Source organism: Argiope bruennichi, chromosome 8 (genome assembly GCF_947563725.1).
Source record: "Argiope bruennichi chromosome 8, qqArgBrue1.1, whole genome shotgun sequence".
Classification (NCBI taxonomy): domain Eukaryota; kingdom Metazoa; phylum Arthropoda; class Arachnida; order Araneae; family Araneidae; genus Argiope; species Argiope bruennichi.
This window is the reverse complement of record NC_079158.1, coordinates 101,293,920-101,309,920: the sequence shown is the minus strand read 5'-3', so window position 1 is coordinate 101,309,920 and position 16,001 is coordinate 101,293,920. Positions and strand designations below refer to the sequence as shown.

Genomic DNA, 16,001 nt, shown 5'->3' with positions numbered 1-16,001 from the left:
AAACAGCCGCTAACAACTCCGGAATGGAGTTGTTTCGATCACACCGGGCACAGGATTTTCCAGTGCGTTGCTGTCCGGAAAGCAATTGGATGAGATTATTAGTTTTTTTTCCCCCTTCCCTCCTGTTACTTATTCTAACAGACTAAAGCAAAAAGTTTAATTTATATACTAGACACCACGCAGGTTTTTAAATAAGAACGTCTAGATAAAGCTGAAATTTTACTGAAAGTGATGCAGGATAAAAATGAATAGATTACTGATATTTGTCTATAGGAAATATTGTTGTTGGCCAAAAGAAATTTAAAAAACAATGCCATCTATATATGACCAATATCCAGACAGAGTTGTTGAAATCACGTGTATAAAAACAGATATTGTTTTTGTAACCAGCTACTCGCCAACAGTAGTAATAATATTAGTCTAATCATATTAATGAACTTTAATTAATTACATTTCTAAAAATTACTGTTTTATTAAACTTCAACAATAAGCATAGCGCATTCTAATCGGTTAAGGGCATCGGATAATTAGGGAAATCGGCTCTGTTGTTAAAACTGGGATGTTTGTTGAAGCTTTATTTTGCGGTATGTATCAAGATTTTAGAATGATGGCTGGTAGAGGAGATACTGACGTTGTATTTAAGGATCATAAGCCTTCTTATGAAATAAAAATTTTCGAAATTGGCACAATGATCGTGTCATGGCTAAGGGAGTAGGTCAAGATTTTCCATCATAGTCATAATAAATGAACAGTGATATAGTGATTTCGAAATTTATCTTGAAAATGGAGGTTGATACAGATTGATGACATATCTAGTGGGCATGAACTTTTCTATAAGAGAAAAATTGACGACATCGGATCAGTGGGTTGGGGATAGGAAACTGGTTCATTAGGCCCTACTGATTATTTTAAATACATAGATGCTTCATGATGAAGTTGAAAATATTCATAAATCAGGTAGAAGCAAAGACTTTGAACTCCTTTTTTAACTTTTGGCCCGCCAAGGCCGTAGACAGAGGGGAGACCCAAAATAGATCGTTAAAAATAGGCTTAAGAATTAGATTTGTACGATCTATTGCCTAAATTTTTAAAAAAGAATTGGAGAATTAGCCTTGTGGGACTGATTGAAATTACGAGCAAAATTAAAATCGTTTAGAAAATGGATATCATGTGTAATTTATTTACTGAAATGATGCATTTAATTTTTTTTTTGTGAAAATTATTTTTATCATTATAATTTAATAATTCTTTGTTTGGAAGAATAAATCATTTTTAGTAAATCTATATGAAGAATTAAAACATTTGTAAATATGTGTAAAGAAAAATACAGCGAAGTACTTTCCTGGGGTGGAAGACTAACTTTTTACTAAGCTTAGCCAGTTGTGTGCCGAGGACGCAAGATCACCTCGGCGAACTTCTTGAAAAATAAAAGAGGAATTCTACTGAAGCCTATTTACGCCAAATCGTGAAATTTCAAGTCACCTAATTCTTTCAGGTTCTTCAAAATTGCAAATAATAAAAATAATTTTGATTAAAAAAATTGCATCAGAAAATAACGATTAGCTGTTTTGAAATTGTTTTATTTTTCCTAATATCAACAGTAGTTCCATATTATTATATTTTGTTCTTATTGTCCATATTATTTTCACGTAAAAAAATGTTTTTGTTGTGTTGTTTTTTTTATATAATAAAAAAGTACAATAATCGAAAAAAAAAAAAAACCTTCGGATTTTAGTTTTTGAAAGCTCAATACGAAAAATAACTTCCGAAATTATTTCTATCAGCAATAACTCAAAATAGGACGAGTTAATTATATAAAATTTAGCACCTGGTCATTATACGCGGAATCTAATTTAATCCTGAACTAACTCAAATTTCGAACGAAATTCATCAAAAGAAATTAGTTTGTATGGAGGTGAAGCAATAACTTGCGATATGAATTTAGCTTCAAAGCTGTAGATTTGTATCAAATTTTGGACAAAAAAAAAAAAAAAAAAAATCGAAATTTCGAAATTTTTTTTATTATATGTGTATTTAATTATTCGTATTTCTGTGAATGCTCTAACTCAAAAAACCCAATAAACTTGAAGAATGAATTTTTGAAAATTATCTATACTCCAAAAAGATAGACTTGTGAGAAAGTTAAGATCTATTCAGTCGACTAAGAAATATACTGCTTTAAAATACCTAATAAACATCTCGGGTGTCAGCATCGGTGTTTTAATAAGCAGTTTCTAGATAAAACCATTTATGTCTTTTTATCGCTTTTTAAAGAGAAAGATCATAAGGAGAGAAAGAAAAAAAACTTTTTGGCAAGAGTGCTACTTAACCTTGTTAGCCACTCACTGTACGACTAATCTAAATCTTTTTTTTAAACAAATTTTTCCGTTATTTTTGGATAATATCCCCCACACCGCCGCGGGACTTAAAACGAATATATTGCAATGAAATTGTTCATATAATTAATTGTATGCAACAATGTGCCCTGCGTTTATAAAATAGAGATTAAAGGAATATTACTCGTACTTTCGTCCAACATAAATTTTAACTCGAAAGAAGGGATGATAAGAATGTTTTCCTTTCCTCCTTCCTCCCCCTTGTTACTCTATGAATCTATTTCCATGTAAAGAAACCCAACACCCACATATCCATCTCCACTTCGACTCGACCCTCCCCTCCAGCTTCTCCACTCCTTCTCTCAGCTGGCTATTCGAATAGAAATCACAAAGTACTTCTTTGTAAAGACGGAAGTCAGTGATACTAACAAAAACACACGCGAGATTCTCTGCAGATTTTCATGTTATTTTATTCGCATAAATTTATGTATAATTTATGATGATATCATACATGTCTTAAGTGGGAGAACAAGTGGATGCCGTATGAAGTGGAATACACACACACATGCACGCAACAAAAAAAAAAAAAAAAAAAAACGCCTTTTTGACATTTGGAACAAGTCTAAAAATAAAATCTTAAATAAGACCATGGATATGGTGGGCGTAATCTATACATATAATACGAATTAATCAAATTTATCATTACTAACCATGCTCAATGTTAATAATAATCGGGAATTATTAATACTATTCACATTTTTTGTATCAAATATTATTAACAATAATTAACTAATCATAGTAAGTATGTATAAAGTCTAAATGTCTCCGACGATCAATTCTATGTCTCTGTTACAGAAAATAATATATATATCCGTCTAAGAATGTATATATCCCAAATACAAATCTGCTCTTTTTACCCAATTTGATGAATATTGGCTTTAATATATTTCAAAAAGAAATAAAAATTATTATTACATTTTTACAGTCCAAAGTTAATTAAAATGTGATTAAATAAAAAAATAAGCAAGATTTTGTTGTTTTCTGTGCAATATTAAAATATTATTTCAGAAAACGATTTCATATAATTTTAATTCAAAAAAATTGAAATTTCAATGATACCAGTTAATTTCCGTTTAATTCTTCTTTATTTTTAATATTTTTTTTAAATTTAATTTCATGTTTCATTTCTCGTAACAATGTTTTTATTGTAGCAGTGAAACTCCAGTTAATTTAATTACTTTTTAAATCATTCAATCGTATGAAAAAGATTGAAAAAAATTGCTGTCTTTTTGATCTGTGGAAAAATACTTTTATATTTCACACATTTTTTTATATACAAGAGTAGTAATTTAGCTTTTAAGTGTTTCCTTTTAACATTGTTTAAAATTGTTTCAATGATTGATACTAAAAAAATGAGAAATAATTATAATTCATTTTTTTAAAAGTTAAAGAAAAGAAAAAAAGACCTATAGAATTAAATATATATTTTTTTAATTACAAAACATATATCTTTTTTCTTTTAGAATTTTGAAACAACGTGATATAAAGCTTCCATATTTAAAATTAATTAAAATTGTCAATTAAAAATCTAAAGTTCAAATGATGCTTGGTTTTAATTTGAATCAAATTGATTGCACCTTCCTTATAAAATAAAATGCACAACCTTAAAATTACTCTGAAAATATCTCAAAAAATGAATATCTATATACAAACATCTGCTTATTTAAAGGTCAAAAACTGTATAGAAACTGTGTATTTTTATATCATCATCTGTTTGTACACTAACTCTTGGTTTCCGACTAACTCAAACTAAGAAATATTTCCATTTGAGAAGATCACTAAATATACAATTGCATCTTTTCACAATTTTTAAAACTACTTACTATCATTATGCATTGTCTATTTATTTCAATTTAGTGATATTAAACAGAGAATAAAGTATAATATCTTAGGAATTTGTGTATCCGAAACAAGAAAAGATGTTTGCAAATAATTATTTTAACATTGACTGCCATATTCATTGAAAACACCTGGAAATTTATAATCCTTGTCAGCTATCAGATTTGAAAATACCAAACAAATCAGTCAGATCTACACACTAATTTGAGGCTTGCTCCCTTAATAATCTATTAAGACAAATTGAGACACTAATTAATTATAATTATTACGAAATGCTTAGGAAAAACATCAGCCGACACTAAGCCAGGGCAAATTAAGATATTACTTAATTATAATTATTATGACACCTAACAGAAATACAGCCTAACCTCGGGCTATCCGAGTTCACTGGCTCTGAATACTAAGTGAGATCTAAAAATTCCAAATATGTCGAATAAATAATCTTAGCTAAAATTCTATTCAGTAACTTGTTTTACTGTATAAAAAATTTTATAATGACTTTTAGTTATTACAATGATGAATCTTTTAAATCAATAGCTGATATATTTTGCATTTACAAAGCAGCTACTTCATACTTTTCGTATAATAAAACCAAGTTATCGTTTTAATTTTAGGAGAAAAAAAATTATAAACAGTTCATTTATCTTTATATATAATAAAAAAATTTATTTATCACTATTTTAAAAATATATTTTAATAAGCATAATAAATATTTTATTAAAAATTTATGTTAATAAATTATTTATATATTTAATAAATATTTATATTTTATTAAAAATCAGAATGCACATTGTCTTTTCTTCATAATCATCTCACTTGAATTTTATAACAAGTTAAGAATTTATTAATTTTCCATCCATCCTAAATGCTGATTTAATATTTATGAAAATAATAACTAATGATTTAAAAATGTCAGGTCTTTATAAAAAAAAAAAATAAAACCTTTTTTTTTTTTTTTTTTTTTTTTTTTTTTTGCAACCATCTATTTACGTTAAAAGTTCTGAATTAAAAATTTTCACTTTTAAAATTATATAGATTTCTCTCTAGATTTATATAGTCTAGATTTTGGGGACTTTGTTTCATTCTTCATATTTAATAAACTTAAAAATAGAATCAAAACTTTAAAATAGCAATAAAACTATAAGTTGTGTATTATATTTATTTTCAAAAACATGTGATGAAAATTTTTAAATAGTTTTCAGTTTCAATGTTTTTCTACACTTTCACATAAAGGAAACATTATTCGCATCATAATAAAGTAATATTATCATACTGCAATATTCTTATAATAAATAATAATATTTGTAGAGTAAATGTCAAGCATTAAATACCAAACATCTTTATGAACGTAATTCGATAATTAAATTATAATTTTTTCGTAAATTAAAAGTAAATCCAAAACCTTTTATAATATATAATATATTATTCATGTAATCTTTTTTTTTTTCGTATATTCTATTTTAATTCAAAAATGTTCCTAAAATTAAAAAACTGGTGCAGAATAATTAACTGTATCTTTTCAAAGTTAATTACAATTAATATCTCTGTACTTATTGCATTTATTAACGAAAAGTCAGTTGGGAAAAAACAGATAGCGGAAAAAGGTGAAATTTCCGAAAAATAAAAACTTTGAACACGTGACAACAAAACCCGGGCATTTTAAACAGATATTTTCTGTCGCCATTCGGGATACAAAACACGACTTCTGGGTTTATAACGGCATGCTTAGAAATGCAACATTGCTGTAATTCTATTATTAAGATGTCGAAATAAAACTTTTTAAAAATGTGAAACTAGTAGTTTATTAGATAAATATTGGCAACAGTCCTAAAAGCATCCATCAGCAGGAGAAGGGGAGGGGATGTGAAGTTCAAAACACATGATAACAAAACTGGGACAATTTAAATTTATATTTGTAGGCATTTTTTTTTAAATGTAAAGTAGAAATTGCTCATAGACGCTATGTGTAAGATATAAATAAATATTTGGCTTTGGAAAATGATTTCACACTGCACAAATTGGAAGTAGTTAGTTTTTTAATCAGTTGATACATTGTTTATACGTCTTCTCATTGTAAAAATTTAATTAACTATAAGATAAAACAATGCTCAATATGATTTGCCAAATGAAAATTCTATTAAAAATGATGAATTTTAATAATGCGACAATAATAATTTAAAACAAGTGCTATTATACACAGATTAAGATGACTTTATTATATAGATAACTTTATAATAAAGCTTTTATAACTTTATAATAATTTTTTAACTTTTTGACTTTATTATATAGATAATTATTACAGATAAATCTGAAATAAGTAAAACTCCGGTTTCAAGGAATTACTGGTAAAATGCAAACAAATCTTCCAGTACCCGTTTTAAATTATTAATTAAAGTGTTTATATATTTAATACTGGCTAAAAAGACATAATTCATCATTAAAGATTCATTAAAAAGACAGAATTCCATCATTATAGATTCGTTAGAAAAATATCATTCATCATTAAATATCCCTTAAAAAGACATAATTCATCATTAAAGATTCATTAGAAAGACATCATTAAAGAGAAAAACATAATTTGCCTATTTAGAATGATTGTAAGATGGATGCAATAAGATAGAAGCACAGAAGCATAGTTTCCACAATATACCACATTTAAAACATCACTGATTTCTAATATATATTAGAATAATATTAATAAACAAACGTTGCACGTAAAACTTAATTACACAGAGTTATTTCTTTTAGCAATAATTCTGATATAGAACAACTTTCAAAATTTTACTTCGAATAAAAGCAGGACTCCAGCGAAAATCGTAGACACCATTCCCACAATAGCAAATGAACCACAACAAAAGGATGCCTTACCTGCAGTAAGATTCCAAGACATTACTCCACGGATCATTTGGGTGTAAATAAAGACATTCAATTTCGCCATCCCTGTCCTTGTCTCCCCGCCAGTCTAATTGCTCCATAATGGGCAGGTGTTCACAGGTATCCAACGGCTCCGAGTGATAGAGGAGAATTTTGATGAGAACGGAATGAATATACTCCAAGAAAAGCAAGCCCTAGGGTACTGGAGTAAATTAGTTTCCAAAATATCCCCGTCCCACCCCGAATCTATTGGCCAGACACGACTCTGACGTATGACTTGTGCTCCCAAAACTCATTTTTCGCTGTCACAACCTCCGCCGCTGCTCTTGGATTAGGTTTCTTCAAACGCACAAGACATCTGTTTCTGCAAATGTACGCATTTGTTTGGGGGTGGTATACTTAAGGAGCAAGCACCTGGAGCGACAAATCAGAGGCATGTCGAAGAATAAGGATCATGAAATCTGTTCAATTATCATTTCGTACTGACATTTTATGGACAGCACAATGTATCTTTCGAACTAACAAGGGTATGATGGTATGAGATTACTCTATTTCGAAACCTGCCCATCCTTGGGATCCGCCTTGTGCTTTATTATTTTAATATGGGAATAACTTTACTTGCATTAATAATGTTATTCCAAAGAGAAATGAAGCATTGTAACTTCTATATAAGTATTTTCTATACAAGTATTATAAAGTATTTTTATTTCATATCCTCAAATTCACATACATAGTATCAATAAGTTGAAGAAATTAGCAGGAATTCGAATTATTAATATGGGTATTTAGTGGCTTTTATCAAGTCGAAAATAGATCAGATGGTTTATTTTTACAAATAATTAAAAATTTCTTTTGCTGATGACGGTCTGTTTTATCATATTTTTAGTATCGCAAGTATATCATACTGCTTTTAAAAGTAGAAAAGAATATCATTTTGTTTTTCTCTGTTGCAAAAGTATGTTAAAACCAAAGTGAACAAAAACTATTTGGGGTCAATAAACTTTCTTTTTTTCAAACTCTTGAATCAAATAATAGAAAACGTGAAATGGATGTTTAAAGCCTTGGCTAATGGATTATGTTTAATTAAAGACCATAAAATGAAAAAAAAAAAACCGAATGAATTAGGAAAATCTACTGTAATCTCTTATTTAATACAGAAAATATGTTACAATATTCTGCCCTCTATTTGCAACTTTTAAAAATATTTTTGTATCCATGAAAATAAATGATATTGCATCATCTCTTCTCAGTTACTAAAATATTAAATATAACAATTAAACGCAAAATTAATTTTTCCTATCATGAAATTTGTTTCATTTAATTAACTTTTAAAAAAATGAGAGTAAATGATAAATTTTTTTCAAAAAAACCCTGTCTAATAAATTTAATTTAAATTTTGTAATTAAAATTTCTTTTTAATTATCGAATACTGACGAACAGCATTGCTCTCACTTATAAATTTTAATTAATAACTAATTAATAATCCCATATGTGGTCGAAACTGTTTTATAATCAGCAAAATAAGATCATATCTGAAATACTGTAGCATTACTTGGCATCGAAATTGCCGAAATAAAATTCAAAATAATGAGCATATTCAAACTAGTTTCTTGTGGCCTTTGTTTTTAAAAAAAATGGTTTTTACTCTAATAATATATCTTTTTCTTGCCTACATAATATATTTAATTTGCCTCGTTTGTGTTGTAGACAAGATATTCCTTGTGTTCTTTTCTTTTATAAGGTCATCAACGGTCCTATCGATTGCATTGATATTCTGAGTTCTATGTAAGATCTTTAAGGAGCCTGAGCACTTTCCAATGTTTATTCTAAATTTAACTATTAAAACGTTCATTCTGTAAGACTTTTAACAGGATCTCTTCCATTCATCAAACGACTGCAAGCGTTTTTAAAGCCATTTGTCCTCAACTTTCAAAGATTTATTTGACCTTACTTTTTATTGACATTATTATTATTATTTTAATCATACATATTATGATATGCATGTGTACTCATGCTTCTGTGTTGACATTGTGCTTGTGAGTTTTACTTTTTGACCCATGCTAGATGTTTACATTTTTATTAGAATTTTATATGTATTAGAACTTTTTAATTCTTTATTTTTTGCTGTTCCTTTTTTATGTGTTTTAATTTGCTGGTGTTCCTAATGTATTTTTGATTATATATATATATATATATATATATATATATATATATATATATATAATTTGTATTGATGGAATACGAATTTTTATTAACTGGTTCCGAATTTTATATATGAATTAATCAAAAAATATTGTTAATCTCGAGAGTGAAATGTGAGAAACTTTCAGAATTGTCTATTCTTGGGGGGGGGGGGAAATGCCGTACATTCTTTAATGTCTGAAAGAATGAATTCAGTATTCAGTGAAAATAGGAACAATTGATATCATATTTCATAACTAAATCAGCAGTTGCGAATTGAAAAAAAAAAAAAAAAAAAAAAAATCTGCTAATGAGCAGGGGAAGGAGAAGGGGGAACATGGCTATTTTTTTTATTATTATTTATTTAACTTCGCTAAGAATGCAAATTTTAATAGCAATAATATGCATGTAGCATTCAATATCTCATAAAACATCTGTTGTCTTCCATAACTGTTGATGAAATTTCTCCAAAATTTTAAATCTTGATTGACATGATATACACACTGTTTGATAATAATATGTATGCAATTATCAGTTCTATCTAACGATCATCTCACATAAAATTTGATTGCTAACTTGAAAGAGGAAACAAAAAGAATTTCAAATAACCCAATACTTTACTTGTTGAATCTAAGAAAATGTTTATAAAATATTTAAGGATGATAAGTATCGGATATTTTTTTTGTGTGTATATGTGTGTAAGCATGTATTTTCGTAATATCTTTCAAACGTTTTACAATATCGTAGAGATTTTTTTTGTTAGTTGATTCAATGGAAAATTTAGTATGCTTCAATTAGGAAGCCAAACTTAAGCTACTACAAGAGTTTAATATGCATCTTTAATACCTTATATTTTTATTAAACCAATTATATTAAAGGGAGGAACAATACTGTTTTAAATATGAAAAATAATGCAAAAAAAAACCCATCGTAAACGCTTTCTATAAGTTTTCAAAAATTAAAAAAAAGTGTTAATGATAAAAATAAATATAAATGCTTTAAAATTGCTATTAAAACATACAAGATAAGACATGCAATCTGTGAGAAAAAGACTACATATCAGGGTGGAAACAAGGCTGATTCTCTGTCCCATACGGAGGCCCTTTTCTTCAAAATGTCATCTTTCATTGGCTACTTGTCATTGACCCCCTCCCCCAGAGCATATCCGGCCACATCAAACCCCTTGACAAGAGGACGCGCCCCAGATAAGAAACCTGATCCGGGACGTACAAGCTACTTGTTGTTTTGAATGCTAAACCCCCAAGAGGATTTCAGGGCAGAAAAAGAAAGGATTAGAATGCAAGCGGATGGAGAAGGGTCCGTCCTGACTTTCCTATTTGGTGTTTCAATTTCGCAAGAAAAAAAAAAAATCCTAATCGAAATGATGAAAATACAATTCAATCAAAATATAATTTTTTAAAAGTATTATATATGAATTAATTGTTTAAACTTGAATAAGGCCGTTTTAACAAATTTGAGCATACTGGGCAAGAATAATTTAGCACCTTATCAGAACCGCAATTAGGAAAGACAATGAAAAATTTTAAAACAAAGGAGGAACAAAATGAAACAACAAATGTTTCAAATTAATACAAAGAATTCTTTAATATAACGTTGTTAGATGATTAATAAGCTTAATCTGATGTATTTTCATGATATTAAGAATCAGAATGTAGTTATTAACTTTGTCACTGTGAATAAAATCGGTATTCATAGTGTTTTAATTGGAATTTTTTTTAAATTTTCGAAATAATATCAGGGATTTCTGAGCTTTGTCACTAAATAAGATTTACTTACACACACACATATCACCTTTGTCACATCATTTCCGATTGAAATTAAAATTAAAATATATTTAATTTTTATGACCCTTCAGGTCAAGAGTGCCATTGGGCTACAATGCAATTAGCACATTGGATAAGATGGCTTTGCATTTGAATTTGATTTGTAAGTGATATATAAGATGTTAACTTTTTTAAAAACATCGCCCATTTCTTATAATTATTGAGCAATATATTATGTAATTCGGTGGTGAGACCGAGCTTCGATTTACTCTTCTTTTAAAAGTCAATGAATATATTAAAAATTATTTGAATAAACAATGTCTAATTGCCATTTCATACAAAAAAAAAAAAACTTATCTGATTTTTACCCTTTTTTTCCTTTTCTCATAAAGATCATATAAATACCATTTATATTATTTATATGAATACAAAAGATATAAAAATAATTTTTTTAAGAGAATGAAAATCAAAGACTAGCGTGAAATAAAACAAGACGAACTTCATAAAATAATGAACTATGTCAATCATAAACGATAAAAAAAATAAGTATGATTAATTAAACAATTATAAGATTATTAATTACATAAAAGAATGATAAAAACCAATTAAAAAATGCCTAAATCCGCGAAAATGTATCGTGAGATAGAATGATTTTTTTAAAATCATTTATACTTTTTGCACACTTATACAAGAAAAATATTGCAAAGTTATATAAAGTCAGTGTGATTAATATGTTAATCAAACTTCTAAATTATTTAAAAAGTTATTCGGAACTATATGTTAAAATTGGTTTTATAGACATCTGCAAAGTAGAGAGAAGAATTTGGAAAATGGAAATCAAATAAAAATCACGAATAACAGCAATGATTCTTACTATTGCATTAACGAGGTAAAATCAATTTTTTAATGTTTTACCGCATATTAATCGATTAATATTTAAGCACATGTAAAGTTCAATAAAATTTTATAAAACTTTATCTGGTTTAAAACAAATGCATATTTTATAAAGAATGAATCACTTCTTAATAGAAAAATTAATGGTAGCAAACCTAAATAGTTTTAATCCAATTTTTAGTCAGCTAAAATTTAAAATATTCTTTCACAAATGGCTTGGCAAATATCTATGAATGTTAAAGACATAAAAATGAGCCTGATATTTTAATGCTCCGAATATGATATATGTGATATATTAATAGAAATATAATTTTTTAATAAGAATTTTTCTTAAATTCAATTCTTCATAATTCAAACTGTAATGATTTTAAATATTGATGGAAAATCTATTTCTGCAAAAGGAAGCAATATTTTAAGAAACAGTTTAGTTAGTTTTGCGAAACAGCTTTTTTAATACAAAAAAAAATCATTATCACAATGCTTTATAATGTTTTTTTAAACAAACAGCTTGAATTAAAAAAAAAATAAACAAAGATCATGTTACATCAGGATTTTAAAATAGAAATACATTAAAATTCTCAATATCAATGATCAAGAGTTGTTTAAGTTACAAATGAGCAGAAACTGAGACACCAGACACTTTTCCAAAGTGAAGCAGAATTGAGTCGGATTGTTCAAAATGATTTAGTAAAAATACTTATGTGAAATAAAATACTACTACAAATATAAAATTTATTTCGCTTTGTCTGCAATCATATATTCAACAAGAGAAGTAGCAGACAATTGTATTTTAATCAGAAACTTGAAGCGTTTCATAAAACAGACATTATATAACAATCGAGTCTTACAATCTCCAAGTAAAATTAAAAATAATTTCTTTTGTAGTTTTCTAATAATAATAATCAAGTTTTTTTTAAAGATCAAAATGAAGCAGAATAATAAACGGCCATATTGATCATCAAGATATATCGGAAAATTAAACACAGATTTTTTTTTTTTTTTTTTTTTTGGAAAACAAATTCTTGATTATCATAGGATTAACTAATGATTATCGTGGCAAAATGAAAAAAAAAGTGCTTCCTGGTCATCCTTATTAAATCTAAAACTCAATTTGTAAATTAATAACCAGAAGGCTTTGTTATTTTTCACTTTATAAAAATGTTAGCATATATGAAAATAAACAAACAAAAATATAAGCTAATATATAATTCACCAAAGTGCATCCAAATTACACCAGATTCAATTTTAGGGCAACGATGTTAAACAGATTGTAATTTTGAATAAAACAATGCCAAAAAAGTTAGAAATATTTTTTAATTAAAAGAATTTTACTATGTATTTAAATAATATTATTTTATTCGAATAAATAATCGACGTTTATGCTCTGTTTTAAAAATCCAATATATATATTTGGCCTTTTTTTCTGTACGAGTATTCTCTTTTTCATCAAAATCTATTTAATACTTATTGTTATTTACTCGAAATTACTACTGAAAAGAATCCTAGCCATATTTACTTCCAAATGCGTGGGCAGTTTTAAGAAATATGAAAATGAAATAAAACCTATAAGAAGATTTAATTTCTAAATTATATTTCAAAAGATGTAGAGACCTTGATGATGTAGAGAATCTTCCTTGCTGCGGGAAGCGGAACGCATTACACGCTATGTATGATAAGAAAAACAGCACGTGCTGTCCTCTAGTGACGTATAAGGCAATTTTTTTACTTAATCTATTTTGTTTTGACATGTATGTATACAATCTTCATTTTAGAGAAAATACATCGTAGTATGGAATTTAAACGGATTATTCTCTTTCTTAGTTAAGAAGTCTAGCATTAGGTTTATGTTATTATATTTACCCGTTTACAAATTTATGGAGCATTAAATACACTAACTATAATATATTTTATAAATTTTTTTTCCCACATGTTTTTCTTACATTTCTTGTGTAAGCGAAATTCCGATTATCGTGAAAAAATTCCCATAGGATAATAAAAATCATATGGAATAATAATTATCATGAATATTTTTTTTTTATCTTGGCTATTTTGAATTCTATTTGCAAGGAATTTTTCTGTTTGAATTTAGTTAAAAACTGAAAAAATACATAATTTGAATGTAAATAAAGTGCTAATTTAATTACTTAAATATAAATATTATTGAGCTCATCAGCTATCTTTGAAATAGGGCATTACTAAAAGAATTTTAATTGAAAAAAAACAGCATAACTAAAAAAATGTTTAATGATTTTTTGTTATTCCAAGACTTTCAAGCTTTTATTTTCTCTTTTATTTCTTGCAGATTTTCACTTGAATGAGAAAAAAAAAGGATAATGAAATTTTTTTTTTATTCACATAGAGAGAAAAATTGGATAATATAAATAAATAATCAGGATAAAAATAAATAAGAAACTAATATAATTTTTATAAATTATATATTTTTGCTGCCCTATTAAAACAACCCAAAATTTTATCTAGAATTATAAAATGACTTCTACAACTAAAATACAACAAAAATATCATAAATATTAAATTTGTTTTTAATTAAATATACTCTATTTTTTTCTTCTTTGCCCTAAAGCCAAAATTAATATAGATCCAAACGTTTAAAATTTTAGTTTTAACCTCAAAAAATACTTTATTAGTTGCTGAATCAGAATTTTATTAAATAATGCGAAATATTATTAGAAAATATTATATGTCAATTATAATTATATTATATAATTTGTTTAATCCTATATTTAAATCTATGGCAAATGAAGAAGAAAACCTTATTGTTTTAAATAACGATTATTAAAAGAGAACGATAACGCTAAATTATATGTGAAACAAAATATTAACTTTTTTAAAAAATTTTATTTATTTGTTTCTAGCTGGACATATATTGACTCGATAAATTTCTAGATTTATTTTGCTAACACTAAAATGCTTTTCATAATGCATTTAATTTTTTAACTACCTACTACAACTACAACTTCTGTGTTATACGATTTATGAACGGAAAAATATTATTACCGTAATTCATATAATAATGTTACACATTTGTACATATTATATAATTTGTATTTTAATAAAAAAAAGAAGTATGTTCCAAAATTTAAAAAAAAAATAGTTATATCAAAATAACAAAAAAATAAAGTTGAAGTTTTTATAAGGAATTCAGAGTTTATAACCCGTAATTAATTGCATCAATTCCTTGCTTTTCTAAAAGAAACGATCCTTATTTTTCTGTCGGAGTATTTAGTATATAAGATACCTAACAGATGGCGGCAGCACCGTTTCTGGATTAGATACTGTGTGTTGAGATGCGTCATTCTATTCAATAGTATCAAAAGATATATTGTAGTGGCGCCATCTATTTGGCATATATTTAAAAATATTATCAAAAGCATTTATATAAAGAAAAAAAAAATTGCCAATTAAACATAATTTAACAACAAATGAGTTAGCCTTCATGAAAATTACCAATGAAGTATCAAACAGAAATCCTACAATACAGAACAAAAACATTTAATATATATCTTTTTTACAATCATATAAAATAAATTGTGAAATAATAAGATAGATTGCTAGAATTCTTTGAAAATTACAAAAAAAAAAAAAAAAAATGCGATATAGAGGAGAACTTAATAACTTTTGTATCGATTTGAAATTATTCCTAACACATACAGTCTAACAAAACAACTCTACACTCTTTTAAAAAATATCCTTTTTTTTTATCAACTAACTAATAATACAAATATTAGATTGTCTAGCCATACTAATGCCTCAGAAATTTAGTTCAACACTATCAGATTCTAGCACAGTTCATTATTACCCTACGATATACAATGGAGTTTATTTGAATCAGAATCCTATCTTGAAGCTCTAAAAGATTGAGTACCTCGTAATTCTGAACTCTTAAAACATCACAAGAACTACATTTTAACCGACAAATATATAAACTTTTATACCACACTAGATGAAAATAAAGATACTCGTTTTTTCAAATTTCAATAGAGTTGGTAATCTCAAAGTCACGTTTACATCAGAC

At 26.7% G+C, this 16,001-nt stretch overlaps 1 protein-coding gene across 5 annotated transcripts in view; it reads right to left on the bottom strand.

Annotated features, from left to right (window-relative positions):
* The window catches only part of LOC129980850 (homeotic protein antennapedia-like), a 788,317-nt gene that overhangs the window by 575,055 nt on the left and 197,261 nt on the right, over positions 1–16,001 (bottom strand). Inside the window, exon 1 of one of the 5 annotated variants that reach the window (XR_008785262.1) lies at positions 7,104–7,177. The exons of the other annotated variants lie outside the window; for them this stretch is intronic. The gene's annotated coding sequence lies outside the window, so the exon portion shown is untranslated. Of the gene's footprint in view, positions 1–7,103; positions 7,178–16,001 lie in introns of those variants that run through there. 5 annotated transcript variants of the gene reach the window in all.